General features: G+C 42.6%; 1 pseudogene; it reads left to right on the plus strand.

Annotated features, from left to right (window-relative positions):
- The first annotated feature begins 243 nt into the window (after positions 1–243).
- LOC109736846 (uncharacterized) lies at positions 244–9,204 on the plus strand (annotated as a pseudogene).
- The last annotated feature ends 7,237 nt before the right edge of the window (positions 9,205–16,441 follow it).

A 16,441-nucleotide genomic window follows, 5' to 3' on the forward strand; every position in this document is an offset into this window, starting at 1 on the left:
AGCCGTATCCCTTGGACGGCGGTGACGGGATCGTTGAGGATGCCGGTCATCTCCGCGGGGGAGTAGACCAGCAGCGCGGTGAAGGGTGGTGGCGGCGGACCCGTGGAGTGGGGCGGCGATTGGTCGGTAGAGGCGCCGACGGTGGAGCCCAGCGGCGCAGTGGGGAGGGCCAGCGGCGCCGTGGTTGGGATTGGCGGCGGCGCGGTGGTGGTGGGCAGCGGCCGAATTGGTGGTGGTGCAGACATGGTCGAAACCGAGCTACCTGATACCAAGGTGTTAGGGGCTAGTGTTCTGCTGGTTCTAGGGCGGAGATTGTAGGGGAAAGATGGAGGAAGACGAGGACGAGGGTGCGGCGGCCGGCGGCTGGGCGTCGTCCTTGCGTGGTGGAGAAGAGGCGGCGGCGGCGCAAGAGGCGGCTAGGGTTAGGTCTCCTGGCTCCCTAAGGGAAGCCGAGCAAATAATGATTGCTTCTTACTTGATTAGATTGATACATCTCATCTCCTTATATAGAAAGGTTTACTTGACTCCTAAGCAAACGACCCTAATAACGATAAGATAATTGGGCTAAGCCCCTAATAACGATAAGATAACTTGGGCCACAGCCCACTGGGCTAAGCCCCTAATATGCCGGTCATAACAGATACACTGGAAACATGTACATGTTTTGAGATTAACCTATTTTGTTCCGTGACAACCAAAGGTGTGTCCACGGCTTCACAGAATGTGGATCATGCCTTTTTTGTGACTCCAATGGCGTGTAGTCTTCACATTGACGCCATGCTCACCAAGGGGTCGGGGTTGCCCGTTTAAGAATAATACAAAAGGGCTGGAGAAAGTTTCCATGCACTCAATGAAGTCTTCATATTGCTTTTCAGTGCTGCATCATGTTTCCAGAATCTTGTATCCATACAATGCCACACCATATTCGGCATTAAAATTTTGCTTGAACACATATCAGTTTTACCTTTTGTGGTTTTACTCCTAACTAGAATGTTATAACCAAATCAATACCTGTATGGCCATATTTCTATTCAGTACAGGTTAAGTAGGCATCAAGAGTCAGTTTAGTGCATCGAGAATTCAAAAAATAATGAAAAATAACTTACACCTAAGCAGAAGGGGTTTGTGGAGAAGTATGGCTTTGCGTATTTGGACACCGTTGGGTATTTGTCCGCCTGTGAACCTGTTGTTGAGTGGATCATGCATACGATGAACCCAAGTTTACTCGAGATCATACACGGAAACAAGGTAATAAGGTTTGATAAACCACTTGGTCAGAAAATCCTTGTATCACTTAAGACAATGTTGATTCTGAAGTCAGGCACGGAAAGCAACCGTGTCCGAGAGCTGTGAGCGATCATGTCAGGCACGGAAAGCGATCATGTCCGTGAGCTATGTACTAGAATGGATGTGGTAGGGCAAGGTCTTTTTAGAATAAACGAAGACGGAGAATCTTTGATGAGGACTAATCTTCCCATTTTGTTGGCTATAGTTTTCACCCCTGGCGTCTACAACGAAATCAATATTGAATACTCATGGTCCCTTGAAGATATGTTAACTGTGCAAAATCTTGACTGGTCTGGTGAAACCATTGAGGTTTTATTGGCCCAGGTTGAATATCGTAATATTTACTCTCTTTTCCAATCGGTGAAACAGATAAACGCCACATCTGGATTGGTGAATAGCTTCTGTTGATATTTTTCTTGCAGTAACACTCATTTGATATTTTACTTAGCATTCATGTGGTAAGAATAGTAAAGTCTATTAGTCTTTCATTAGTTATTACATGCATGCATCACTTGTATAATTTGCTCTTTTCATGAATGAATTTTTCTGAAGAAAAATGGATGAATTGTGTTCTTAATGAGAATCTACCGCGAGTTGCCGGTCCATGTCACATCGAATTCATCGTCCCACCTTGGCTTTGTTTCCTGATAACCATCCAATGATTGTGGTGTGCTCATATATGCTGCAAACAACACCATTTGAAACAAACATGATCGCGCAGTAATGAAGAATTAATCTTGCGTCCCTGCTTTCTATATGATGGACTTAGTGAACAACTTTAAACAACAAATAAGTGCATAATTGTGCTTGCATGCCATATATCAGTTAATATTTATGATAATATGGTAATTAATGATAACATTATATTACTTCTAATAGTAATATGAATAATGGAAAACTTGAATTACATAAACTGGATAATATACATAGTGATGGCAAAACATATCTTTCCGGTTACAGGGACTACTTTTTTGTTTCCGCCATATTCGTTGTCATATGTGTAGGTATATAGCTTTTCATGTTAAATAATTGTTTCAACATTAGACCATCTTCATAATGCATACTCAGAAAGACAAAATTGGATGTTGCCACTAAGAAGTGAGCCGTTGGTGTGAAATTTATTCACAATCCTCAAATGTGTTCTTTATACTTAGTACAATGATTGCCACTGAAGAGGACAGGTATCCCACCATGCTATTATATGTGATGCACGAAAACATGATAGGAATTCCATAAGCAATACTTATTTTTTTATTTTCCTTGTAACTGTAATTCAGAAGCTTGCTACTAAGACTGGTGAAATGCAACAACAATTTGCTGAACTAGTGTTTCACTGTATCTGCTTGTTTTCTCAATCTTATTTAGCCAACAGATATAAGTTCAATTACATTATGTTGCTTTGTAAGGAGCCTTTCTTTGATGTGTATGTTACAATTAAGACTAGCAGAATCGCCATGTTTCACTTGTATGCTCTCCTGTTAGTGAATAAATTTTAGTGCCATATTTTAAATTTAATGTTTTCCTCCTCTAAAACTAGAATGCTGAAGATAATGAGTACCTGAGCGGAGTAGCGCCATCTTTGGAGTTTCTAGTTACATCCAATGATGTTACTGGATCTGGTGCATCATCTACTTTGCTCATCTTCAACAATGAGAAAGGCTTCTCTCCATCCAATGTTGAGTCCATTTGTCGTGTTGGGAAGTCCACTAAGAAGGGAAACAGGGACAAGGGTTACATCGGAGAGAAAGGTACATTTTTGCATCTCACTTATAAAATCCCTTTGTGTTCTGTTTTGGCAAGTGAGAGAATTTACTTTTTCATGTTATTCCTTTAATTTCAGCAAGGAATCGGTTTTTAGAACTTTTCTTCTCAAGCACTATGATAATTAACATAGCTTTTAAATGACATGTAAAATGATTGAAATATTATTCAGTAGTACTCAATTAGGATGGTGACGAACTAGATTCTACATGAGGTCAGTATTCTCAACATAACTGTATTTACTATTTGTTTTGGGTGAGTCATGATGTACTGTATTGCTTTAGAATTTGGGTGCCGTGAACATGGATTCAAACCCCCATGCTGCTCAGAAAAAAGATGTGACGATTCTGTGTAGTCTTGTAAAAGATTTCCAAGTTTTAAGTTCTTGCATACTTAAACATGTGTAAAATATATTCTTCACTGCTTGTGCATGTTGAGCATGTGACAAATCTTGTATAAATCATTTCAGACTAAGTTATGTTTTCAGTATTATTGAGAAGAAAATATTGTTCACCTTTTTCTCCAATGGTGTAAACTCCTCCCTTGGAGTATTCTATGGAGCCGTTAATGAAGCTCAAATAGTTTTTGGATACTTCTATAAAATTAATGACTCGCTACTTGTCAGAGCGTTAGGCTTTGACACCCAGTTTTTATGCTCCATTGTATCAATAAAGGGCTGATAATCTGTCACCGCTACTTCAGTTTTTTGATAGGAAAGTAGGGAGAGCTCCTATCTCTATTTGAATTAATGAAACATTGATACATCCAAGTTCACAGACATAGGTTGGTATCCATGTCAGCAAAAGGCAAAACTTAAGTGTTAACATCCTACCCAGTTTGTAAAACAGAGAAGAAACAGAGCCAAAACACTGAAACTGATGAATACTATTACTTCAAACATTCTATGTGACATACTATGTAGTGGAATCGTATACATCACTCATCTTGATTATTATTATGTGTTAAGGTGTAATTTCATTTCTTACTGTTGCTGTTGGAATATTTGGATCTCCTGCCCTCCTAGCCCTTCCTTGGCAACAACTGTATTTCTGGGTGCTCCAATGGAACTTCCTTAATATCCACAAATGCATTTTATTTCAGCAGTCATCCTTGTTAACCCATTTCATTTGAAGAATTACAATAAACAGCTATTTACCTACTTTACCATTTCATTTTAAGAATTACAATAAACAGCTATTTACCTACTTTACCAGTTGTACCTCTTATATTATTATGACATCAATGTTGTGATACCTTGTTGCTCTTGATGTAGGTATCGGGTTCAAGAGCGTTTTCCTAATATCGAGTCAGCCCCATATATTCAGTAATGGCTATCAGATAAAGTTCAATGAGAAGCCTTGTGCGGAGTGTAACATTGGATACATTGTCCCTGAGTGGGTTGAGTCAAAAAAGATCCTTCCAGACATAAAAAAGATATATGGGCGATCGAAGGTTCTACCAACAACCACTATCATCTTGCCTTTGAAGGACGAGAAAGTTAGTGCAGTAAAGCAGCAGCTGTCAAGCTTGCATCCTGAGATGCTACTGTTTCTGTCAAAGATTAGGCGGCTCTCTGTACAGGAAGCTAATTCCAATCCTAAAGGCAGCACAGTTAGTGAAATTGCAATATCTAGTGAAAAGAACTACCAAGAGAGGAAGAACATGCATGCAGAGTCCTATACGGTCCATTTATCGGCTCAAGAGAATGGGAAAGAGGAAGAGTGTGGCTACTATATGTGGAGGCAAAAGTTCCCGGTAAAACCAGAGAACAGAGTGGACAAACGTGCCGAGATCGATGAGTGGGTCATCACGCTGACCTTCCCACACGGCGAGCGTCTATCCCGTGGGAAGCAGATATCACCTGGCGTCTATGCTTTCCTTCCCACTGAGATGGTAACGAATTTCCCCTTCATAATCCAGGCTGACTTCCTCCTTGCATCTTCAAGAGAGGCTATTCTGTTCGACAGTCCATGGAACAAGGGGATTCTGGACTGTATCCCAAGCGCTTTCCTGAATGCTTTTGTTGCACTTGTGAAATCTAGCGCTGACGCACCGGCAATGTCCTTAGTGTCTATGTTTAATTTCCTGCCGGCCAATCCTTCAATCCCAGTACTTGAGCCGGTTAGGTCTGGCATCAAAAACAAGATTCTTGTTGAGGATATAGTGCCATGTGAGTCTCATGGTTTGCAGAAAATATTTTGCAAGCCAGGTGAGGTTGGACGACTGAAACCAGCCTTTTGGAGTATTCTCAGCAAGGCAAGGGAATCTGGAGTTGACCTGAAGAATCTTTCAACCCATGGAAGCTACATTCTGAGCTCTCATTTTGATAAGTCCACGTATAATACCGTGCTATCATTTCTTGGTGTTAAAAGTGTGAGTACTGAATGGTACGCCAAATGTATCGAGGGCTCTAATCTTGTCAAGGGGGTAAATGAACAGATTTATCTGGAAGTTTTATCCTTTGTCGCCGACAATTGGCAGAACTGTTTCTCCGGTACAAACATGATGTCTATTCCCCTGCTAAAGTATGTTGATCGGAACAATGCCCTCTCTTTCTGGAGCATTTCTAGAGCTACTCAACGGAGTGACAGATTGTGCATTGCATCTGAGAAGAAGTGCATACCTTGGCTTATCAGCTGGAACCGGGAGTTCACATCTTCTAACCGGCTTTTTGTACCTCCCAGCACACAGGAAGCACTACAAAACTTTGCGCAGAGAACAGCAGTGACACAGTGGCTTCAGAGCTATGCAAAAGTGGAGGCTGTGTCTGTCTATAGTTATGGACTGGCTGTCGTTAATTCCTTGAACTGTGATAGGAGGCCTGCTATTGCTTTTGCTCACTTTCTGTACCAGTCGGCTAAGAAGGGTCACATCGAGAGCTACCACTTAGAAGAACTGTGTCGCGCCATGCCGGTAATCGACAGCTATGGCAGTGTGATCAAGACAAGAAGCAGCGTTCTCATTCTAGTTCCTGCGAAGGGCAGTAAATGGGTAGGATTGATGGGCACGAACCCATGGAGGAACCAGAACTACATTGAACTATCGGCAGATTACAAGTCGGCAGACAGTTACGCTGGGATCTATGCACCTGAAGACCAGCTCTTGGCTTTCCTGAAGACATAACTGCCGGCTTCAGACATTCCGTTCATACACCCTCCAGACGCAAGCTTTCCTACAGTTTCATCGCCTCTAACCGTTGACAATGCAATCTTGCTTTTGCAGTGGATACAGAATCTCAAGTCAAGAAGGGTACATTTACCGGCTAGATTTCTGGCTTGTGTAAAACAGGGAAGTTGGCTGAGGACATCAGCTGGGTACAAGCCACCGAATGAATCATTTCTGTCCAGTTCTGAGTGGGGAGTTCTTTTACAAAGTGGATCTTCCTTTGTTGACATTCCAATGATTAACCAAAAGTTTTATCAAAACAAGCTGCACTTGTACAAGGAGGAACTCAAGGCGATTGGAGTTAGATTTGAATTTCAGGAGGCATTAGCGTACATTGGCAGCCGCCTCATGTCTATGGCTGCAACCAATACGCTGACCAGAGAGAATGTGTACTCACTGCTTCGGCTGATTCGGTTTCTTCGAGAGAAAGTTCTGTCTCCTAGCGAACTCATCAACAGTGTCAAAGATGGACAATGGATGAAGAGTACTCTTGGCTACAGGTCTCCGGTTGGTTGTATCATCTATGATTCAGACTGGGCAGTTGCATCCTGTATCAGTAGCCAGCCATTCCTTGATGTCAAGTTCTATGGAGAGGACATCCTTACCTACAAACCAGAGCTCCAGTTGCTTGGTGTTCTTGTTGGATTTGAAGACAGCTACAAACTTGTGATTGAGAATTTCAAGTTCAGTTCGGCTGCTGTTACTCCTGAGGCTACTGTACTAATCCTCAAATGTATCCGGCATGTGAGCTCATGCGACGCCTTCATACGAAAGCTCAAAGGTTTGAAATGGGTGAAGACCAGCGTGGGGTTCCGTGCTCCTAATGAGTCTTTTCTTGTGGATCCTCGATGGGAGTGCCTTCTAAAGGTCTTTGATGGGGTTCCTGTAGTTGATTTCAGATTTTATGGGAGTAAGATTAGTCCCTACAAAGAAGAGTTGGAGAAGACTGGGTTGATAACAAAATTGGAGGCGGCATCGAAGGCTATCTCTCACTTGTTTGAGCAGATGGTTCTGAACTCATCACTTCCAAAGGCGAGTGTCCTAGCTCTGCTAGCATGTTATCGGCAGCTGAAAACACAGGGCGCACTTCCCGTCGAGCTCTTGAGTTGCATGTTGAATGAGAAGTGGTTGTGCACATCGTTGGGTTTCAGATCCCCCAAAGATGCAATCTTGTTTAATGCAGAATGGAAGTCTCTATCATCAGTAGCAAACTTACCTTTCATAGATGATGGTGACTCTAACCACGGTTTAAGCAAGGAAATACATGGTTATAAAGATGAGCTCAAGTTGCTTGGTGTTACAACTGAAGTGAAAGCTGGTGCTAGGTTTGTCATCAATGGCATCAACATTCCCAAGGATCCTTTACACATGTCTGCGGCTACTGTCTTGTCGTTGCTCAGGTCCATTCAGAGCTGGTTAGGTTCTTCAAGTAACTTCCCAAAGGGCTTTCTAGAGAAAATCAAAGGCTGCAGTTGGTTGAGGACAAAAGTGGGGTTCCGATGTCCTGATGAGTCGATCCTGTTTGATCCAAAGAATTCTTCCATTCGCATAGAAGATGGCCCTTTCATTGATGAAGCATTCTATGGCTCGGAGATAGCCTCATTCAGAGACGCCCTTGCGGCAATCGGAGTATCTGTGGATGTTAGACACGGACATGAGCTTGTGGCTCGGCATCTGAAAAGCCACAAAAACAGGGCTACTATTTCTCGTATTTACACGTACCTTAAGGAGTGCAATTGGGAGCCTGCAAACAAGACGAGTAATTGGATCTGGATACCAAATAAAAAGAAAAGTGGAGAGTGGGTGAGCCCTCTGGGTTGTGTTCTTCATGATAAGGACAACCTTTTCAGCCTGCAGCTGCATGTCTTGGACAAATATTATGACAAGAAGTTGCTGGACTTCTTTTCACATGTTTTTGGTGTGAGGAATGGTCCTAGCGCTGAAGATCATTGCAAACTGTGGAGCACATGGGAGAGCTCTGTCGATGCGCTATCTCTAGCTGACTGCTCTGCTTTCTGGCAGTTCATTGCTAAGAACTGGAGCAGAAACACGGAGAAGCTTCTTTCTGCTTGTGTCAAGGTTCCGGTTTGTACTGACGGGACTATCGTTCTGTCGAAGAAGGAGGATGTGTTTATTCCTGATGATTTACTTCTCAAGGATTTGTTCGACAAGCTTCCTAACAGGTCATTGTTCATATGGTATCCATCTTCAAGCCTGCCTTCCATGTCTCGAGCAAAGCTGAACAACATCTACGGTAGCATTGGAGTCCAGGCAATATCCAAAGCTGTTGGGAAGAATGATTCACTCACATTGGAAAATGTCAGTCCAACAAAAGCTGCTCGGGGTAAGGTGATCAATGTTGGTATGATCAAACTGGTCCTTGCTTTTCTTGCCGATCCCGCTCTCGACATTTCTGCTGAAGAGCGGCACAAGATAGTTTCCTGCCTGCTCAATGTGACGGTGCTAGAGACCAGCGAGCCAATCACGGTGGGATACAGCGTGAAGCTGTCCTCTGGGGCTGTTTTGGATGTGAAGGCCACACGGAAGCTCCGGTGGGAGAGGGAGAGCTCGAAACTCTACACGCAGAAAAGCAAGCGCGCACCAGGCTACAAGGAGAAGTTGGAGTTCGCGACGAACTTTGCGGATGAGATATCCCAGGGGCTGCTCTTCGAGAAGGCAGATCAGATCCCTTTGCTCGCGGAGCTCATTAAAATCGGTAGCTTGATGGGCTTCCACGCTGCCGCTGTCGAGTACCTTCTGAAATCAAAAAATCTGCAGCTGTTCCCTGAAGACGAAGAATTCCTTAACACTGCATCGCTAGGTCTGTGACCGATAAACAAAAAAATTCTCATCTTATGAGCCTGAAAGTATTTACCTCCTTATGCTGTTGTCTCCAACTCTTTGACGCTTGTATGCATGCAGGTCGTAGCAGGAACCGTTAGCGATCTCTGGAGTTGCTCTGGAGCATGCCGACACATGGAGTGAAGTGGTGAGTGCATTGCTTGTTTGTTTTTCTATAGAAGTTGTATCACCTCTGTAATTGTGATGGAAGCTTACGTAGTAACCTCACTTTACAGGTTACTTGCTGATGGCCAGGTCTACAGGAGCTTAATTGGTGCTTAAATCTGGAGGGTCCAGCAATGCGCCTACTCGATTATCTTTTGCATACGAATTTTGTCGCAATTACTAGCTGTGAACTTTCGTTTTGGCTCTCTCCCTTTCTGAACCGGAACCTGTCTGTTTTTCAGTGTGAAATGACACACGTACGTATTGGTGTGTTACCCTTTCATGCCTTGTTACCATCTTGTACTCTGTAAATAAATACTACTCCCTCCGTCCCAAAATAAGTGTCTTGAATTTAGTACAAATTTGTACTAGTGCTAGTTCAAAGTTGAGACACTTATTTTGGGAGAAGGGAGTATTTGTTTACTGAGGGAGTACTATTAAGTAGTGTTATTTTGTATGAATATATGTTGGACCATGTGAGCTTGATTGTGGTGGCCTGCTAAATGGAAGATGGTTGGTTGCCTTTCAAATCTTTGGGCATGTCTATGTTTTTTGTAGTGCTACTGAATCATGAAAGCTAAGGAATGGTCGGTTGGTTGTGAAATCTTTCAGCATATATAAATGAATATTTTGCACGGGTTGTGCTTGTTACTGATGGGCAAACAGTTGCAATTTGCAAATGTTCCGTTGATATACCAGGGTTACGGCTGTCTTGGACTGCAAGCGTCTCTGCTTGCTTGACTTGGCATTCGACATTTAGACAACCAACTGTCAAGATCAGATCTCTGTTGCCATTGTTAAGGATTAATTATATATAATCCTAATAATCTCTGGTTAATTAACAACTGCCTTAGTTTAGCAGCTGTCATGTAGTTATCTCTTTGAAGAGACACATCCCTTCTCCAACAGACATGACACTTTGCTCCTTAGATTTGTGACACGACGATGGTAACTTTCTTTTTTTGGGTGGCAACTTTAGTTGTAAAAAACGTCAGGACCGGATTGCCTCGTGCCACAAGTGTGACATCATTTAGGTTCATTTTTACATAGATTATTCATTCTCTCTCGATCTCAAATCTTATTTTTTAGGAGACGATCTCAATTCTAAACATGTTTTCAGCATGCTCCCGACAGAGCGATCCCATTGGCCTCGCGGCACGACGCGGAAAACCAAGGCCGCCGATGCCCCAAAGAGCAGCGCCGATGACTCATGGCTAAACGCGCCATGACATCTCCTTCAGCGTTGCTCCCCGGGGGTCGACACGACCCTCGTCTTGTATCCATGCAGATCGGCGGCGCTCGAGGCGATGCCCCCGGCCAGCCCTCGGCAACGATGTCATTGGGTCCGTTGCTCTTGAGTCCGCAGTAACCAGCAGCGGCCACGGCCACGACCATGGTCGCTCATGGCACAGTGCTGCTCCACATCAGCGACCGACCTATTCATGGCAGACAGAGTACAGAAGGCAAATTAATGATGAAATTGTCCATTTGATCTAGTCTTGTGATGGATCAACGATCTAACAATTGATTGTTTTCTCACGTACGCCCATGCACTCATGCTTCACTTAAATATTTTTGAGAGTCTATAATTAGTAGTTGGCAATATGCACATGTTATAACTTATAAGACTAGTCCGAAAAGGGTAGGTATTCGAGGGGATATAGTAAAACCTTTAATGTAGATCACTAAATATGAAACATATGGTTTAATTGTATTGATGTCATAATATTAAAGGATATTGGTTCATGATCATTGGTTAATAAAATATCAGTATTAAAGTTTGTTAGTAAAATATTAAACTTTGCATGATCATATAGAGTTGACATGATATTTGTGGCAAAGCCACCGTTTATCATTGTTATACATGCTACGCTAGATTGTTGCACATCCTGGTACACTGCCAAAAGCATTCCACATCCAAAATTATGTTTTTCTCATTTACCTACTCGAGGACGAGTAGGAATTAAACTTGGGGATGCTGATACGTTTCCAACGTATCTATAATTTTTTTATTGTTTCATGCTATTATATTATCAATCTTGGATATTTTATATGCTTCAATATGCAATTTTATATTATTTTTGGGGACTAACCTATTAACCTAGTGCCTAGGTCAGTTGTTGTTTTCTGCTTATTTTTGGTTTTCCAGGAAATCCGTACCAAACGGAGTCCAAACGCTACACAACTTTTTGACGATTTTTTTCTGGACAAAAGAGACCCTAAAGGCTTCAGGGGGAGACCAGAAGACAAACGAGGAAACAACAAGGCAACAGGGTGCGCCCTAGGGGAGTAGGCATGCCTTGTTACCTTGTGGGCCCCACATGGCCCCGTCTGACCTAATTCCACTTCTATAAATTCTCAAATATTGGAAACACCTAGATAGCCACCCGAAATAAATTTTCCGCCACTGCAAGTCTCTGTTCTTCCGCGATCCCATTTGGGGGCCTTTTCCGGAACTCTGTCAGAGGGGTAATCGATCACAGAGGGCTTCTACATCAACCTTGCCGCCCTAACGATGATGTGTCATTAGTTCACCACAGACCTACCGGTCCATAGCTAGTAGCTAGATGGCTTCTTATCTCTCTTTGATCTTCAATACAATGTTCTCATCGATCTTCTTTGTGTACTATCCAATGTAATCTTCTTTTGCGGTGCGTTTGTTGGGATCGGTGAATTGTGGGTTTATGATCAGATTATTCATTGAAAGTAATTGAGTATTTTCTAAACTTTATTATTCATGACTATTATAGCTTTGTATTTCTCTTCGATCTGTCCGTTTAATTTGGCCAACTAGATTGATTTATCTTCAGCGGGAGAGGTGCTTTGTACTGGGTTCAATCTTGCGGTGTCCTCACCTCGTGATAGAAGGGGCAGCGAAGCACGTGTTTGTATTGTTTCCATTAAGGGTAAAATGATATTGTTTCCGTTTAGCGGCGCACGTCGGCGTCGGTGTCGTGGAGGCAGCTCAGCCTCGGCTTCACTTGCTAAGTCCTTGAGGGCGTTGCGGTTGTGGTTGCGTTGGACGACGACGTCGGAGTACCGGCTCTGGCGTGATGGACGAGGGTGGCGGTGGATTTGGGACAATGGGATGGAGAACGGAGGAGGCCGGGGTTTCGCGGCTGCTGGAGAGGGCGTTCTTGTGCCTACGGAGTATGAATGGGGTAATTGAGGGAGGGGGAGCTAAGGGGGAACAATGTTTCGGTTTGGGACACGCTAGTTTGAAATTTGGGGAAAGTTACGAACTTTGGCCCAATCTAAAATTTCGGACATATTGCGGGTCGGGGTAGGACGGTAATCTCAGGTGTCCCAAATATAAATTTCGTCCAAGCGCATGGGTGTTTAGGTGCCCACTGTGTATGAATGCTTCTCGAAGGTGGTTTACTGGCATCTTGCACTAGTAGAAAAAGGGGCTTTTGGCCCGGTTGGTAAGGCCCTTTAGTCCCGGTTTTTTGAACCGGGACTAAAGGGTCGTTACTAATGCCTCTCCCCTTTAGTCCCGGTTCTTACATGAACCGGGACTAAAGGCCGCGGCCACGTGGAGCTCCACCTTTAGCCGGGACTAAAGAAAATTTTATGATTTTTTTTATTTTCAAGTTTCTGAATTATTTTAACCTCTAATCTCTAATCACCACCCCTCATCACTGCTCAATTTATCCTCTAATCTCTAATCACCCCTCATCATTCCAAATCATCTAACTTCCCAGACGGTCACCCATCCTCTCACTACTCCAGCCTGAGCACGCTTAACTTCCGGGTTCTGTTCTCCCTCGTTTCCAAGTCTGCACTTGTTGTTTTCCTGACAATATTAAGTTGTCAATCCTATTAACCCTCAAGAATTTAGCTTGAGCATGAAGTGACACATTTCACTGTTTGAGTTTGAAACTATAGTTTTAAAAAACAATAATTATTTAGTAACACTAATATTTCTTGAATAATTAGTTTGACCACAGTTTGACCAAAATTCAAAAAAACTGAAATAATTATTTAGTAACACTAATATTCTAGAATAATTAGTTTGACCACAGTTTGACCACATTTTTTCCAAAAAAAAAATTCAAACTATATTTTTTTCTGTTACTAGTGGCGCACCTAGCAAATGGTGCGCCACTAGTAAGTTTGAAATTTTTTCGATATTTTTCCACTCTAGATCTTAAAAGCCCCGTAACTTTTTTCTGTTAGGTTTTTGAGGATTTTGGAAATGTTTAACGGGGTTCCCCCGGTTAAATTCGGATGTAACTATTCGAGTAGATGATTTTTCATATAAAAAACTTTTTAATCCGAGTTCGTATGCAAAAGTTATGCCCATTTTACAAATTCCAGAGAGATTTTGCAAATAAAGTCAAAATTCATATTTCTAAATTTTCCCAACAACTAGACCACATATCACATGGGAACTTATTTTATTTTATTTTATTGACATTTCCATCATTTTCTTTTGTTTTTTCTAAAACTGAAAAGGCGGTCCGGGGGGTGGGTGGTGGTAGAGTTTGAAAATGGGACCTTTAGTACCGGTTCGTGCCATGAACCGGTACTAATGCCTCAAAGCCCATTAGTACCGGTTGGTGGCACCAACCGGGACTAAAGGTCTAACCTTTAGTCCCGGTTGGTGCCACCAACTGGTACTAATGGGCATCGCACCCTTTAGTCCCGGTTCGTGGCAGCAACCGGGACTAAAGGGCCCAGGTGAACCGGGACTAATGCCTTAGCCGCACGAACCGGGCAATGCTCACATTAGTCCCGGTTCGTGACTGAACCGGGACTAATGTGAATACTGTCCTGTGACCAAAGCCCTGTTTTCTACTAGTGTTGGTGAAGTTACAAACCTATCCCGGTTTAGACATTTGGACATCGGGCCGACAGGCTACACGGGTCAGAGTCAGAACAATAATTTCCTACCACCAAACATTGGTCTCACGCGGTTTCGGGCGACCAACGGTTTATTTGGTGCTTCGTTCAATATTTGGGAGCAGAAGCATTAACGTTTACAGTTCTCTTGAATTGAACTTTCAGGATTTATCAAACTTAAAAAATCTTGACTCTTGAAAATCCTAAAATTAATATTATTTTGGAATGGAGGGGGTACATTTGAATCTACATTGTACATGAGTATATATTAATAAAACGCAGCTTAGCTCAATTCATGCATGGATCCAGATATAATCTCCTTGGTTGCAAAAAAATAGTTAGACATGCATATGAATATATAGCATGTTCAAATGCACAACAATTATTGATGCCTCCTTTTAGATCTCATTTACAAATGCCATTATCTCGAATTCAAATAGTTGAATGCACTTCCTATGAATTCGAATCTTTGAAACCACTTTTATGTTGAATTCAACATGTATTCTATTTCCCAGCTAGCAATTTGGAATGTATCCATGTATGTGACAAATGTATAAAGTGCTTGACACTAACAACACGGAGTGCACTCATGTTTATATATGAATTGCAAAAGGCATGCATTGTATGGATTTCAAACCACTCTCACTTTATGGATCAATAATGTGAAATAAACCCATACACATGCTCAAATTCAATAGAGGATGGGTGTTTGATAGACCAATGTCCGTTCATACGCAAATTGCAAAATTCATGATCCCATCAAAAAATTAATGCAATATATATTTTAATTTAATGCGTAGAACCGCCTTTTACGCGTAGATGCACTATGCCTCGACCCCTCCTCACACACGCGATATATCTCTCTCTATCTGACGCATAAGTGCACACACTATATATACATCGGCATTTCTCTCTCACACATGCTCATACTCTCTCCCGTGGTGTCTCGCACACACTCTCTCTCTCTCTTACTACTATCTATGACTCTTTTCACTAATCTCAGCTGGAAAACACTATTTCTCTCACATGCATATATACACACGCATGGTCTCTGCTGGCCCTCTATATGCACATATATCTGCCTACGTGTCTCCCGCACGCACACTATCTTTAGGCCTCTCTCGCACACATTGCTCCCCCACCTCTCTCTTACTAGTCGGCGGATATGATTCCATCAAATGCATGACAGAAAAAAATTCGTTGGGCCTAAAATGTCACAGATGTGTCTTTTTTGTAGTGTGGATAAGAAGCACACTGAATTGCATGGGATGCTCAAAGTGGTAGAGCAGGATATTAAGAAAGGAACACATCAAGTGTTGATGGTGTAGAAATCGGCTAAGTTCAAGAAGAGTTGGTCCAAGAAGAAGGCTAAGGCAAAGGGCACGGAGATGGTGACCTCCGCCGCTGCGCCGAAGTCTGGACCGGACTCAAAGACCATTTGCTACCATTGCAAGGAAATTGGTCACTAGAAGAGGAACTGTAGCAAGTGGCTTGCGGAGCATGGCAAGAAGGCCGGAAATGCTGCTTCAGGCAAAGGTACACTTGTTACATATGTTATAGACATTTACCTTGCTGACATACCTAGTAGCTCTTGGGTATTTGATACCGGATCGGTTGTTCATATTTGCAACTCGATGCAGGGGTTGGTAAGAACTAGGCATGTGGCACAAGAGGAGATTGACATCAGGGTCGGCAACAAAGCAAGAGTTGTTGCATTGGAGGTCGGCACGATGCAACTCCAGCTTCTTTCTGGATTTATTTTGGAATTGAATAATTGTTATTACATTCCTACACTTAGTCGGAACATTTATTTCTGCCTCATGCTTGATGAGTAGGGTTATGAATTCAATTTAAAGGACAATGGTTGTTTGTTTTATTTGAATGGTATGTTCCACGGCTATGCACCCATTGTTGATGGGCTATTTATATTGAATCTAGAAACGGAACCGGTCTATAACATGAATGTCAAGAGGCATAAGCCAAATGAGATAAATCCGACATACTTCTGGCATTGCCGGTTTGGACACATTAGTCTGAAACGCATGAAGAAGCTCCATGATGATGGACTCCTAACTTCATCCGATTTTGGGTCGTCCAAGACATGCGAATCATGCTTGCTCGGCAAGATGACTAAGTCTCCTTTTGCAAAGAGTTGCGAGAGGGCGTCCGAGCTATTGGAGCTTATACACAGTGATGTGTGTGGTCCAATGAGCACAACTGCTAGAGGCGGCTATCAGTACTTCGTGACTTTTATTGACGACTTGAGTAGATATGGATATGTCTATTTGATGAGGCACAAGTCGGAAACATTTGAAACGTTCAAAGAGTTTCCGAACGAGGTTGAAAATCAGCTCGGCAAGACTATAAAGCTTCTACG

This window comes from Aegilops tauschii, chromosome 2 (assembly GCF_002575655.3).
Source record: "Aegilops tauschii subsp. strangulata cultivar AL8/78 chromosome 2, Aet v6.0, whole genome shotgun sequence".
NCBI classification, from domain to species: domain Eukaryota; kingdom Viridiplantae; phylum Streptophyta; class Magnoliopsida; order Poales; family Poaceae; genus Aegilops; species Aegilops tauschii.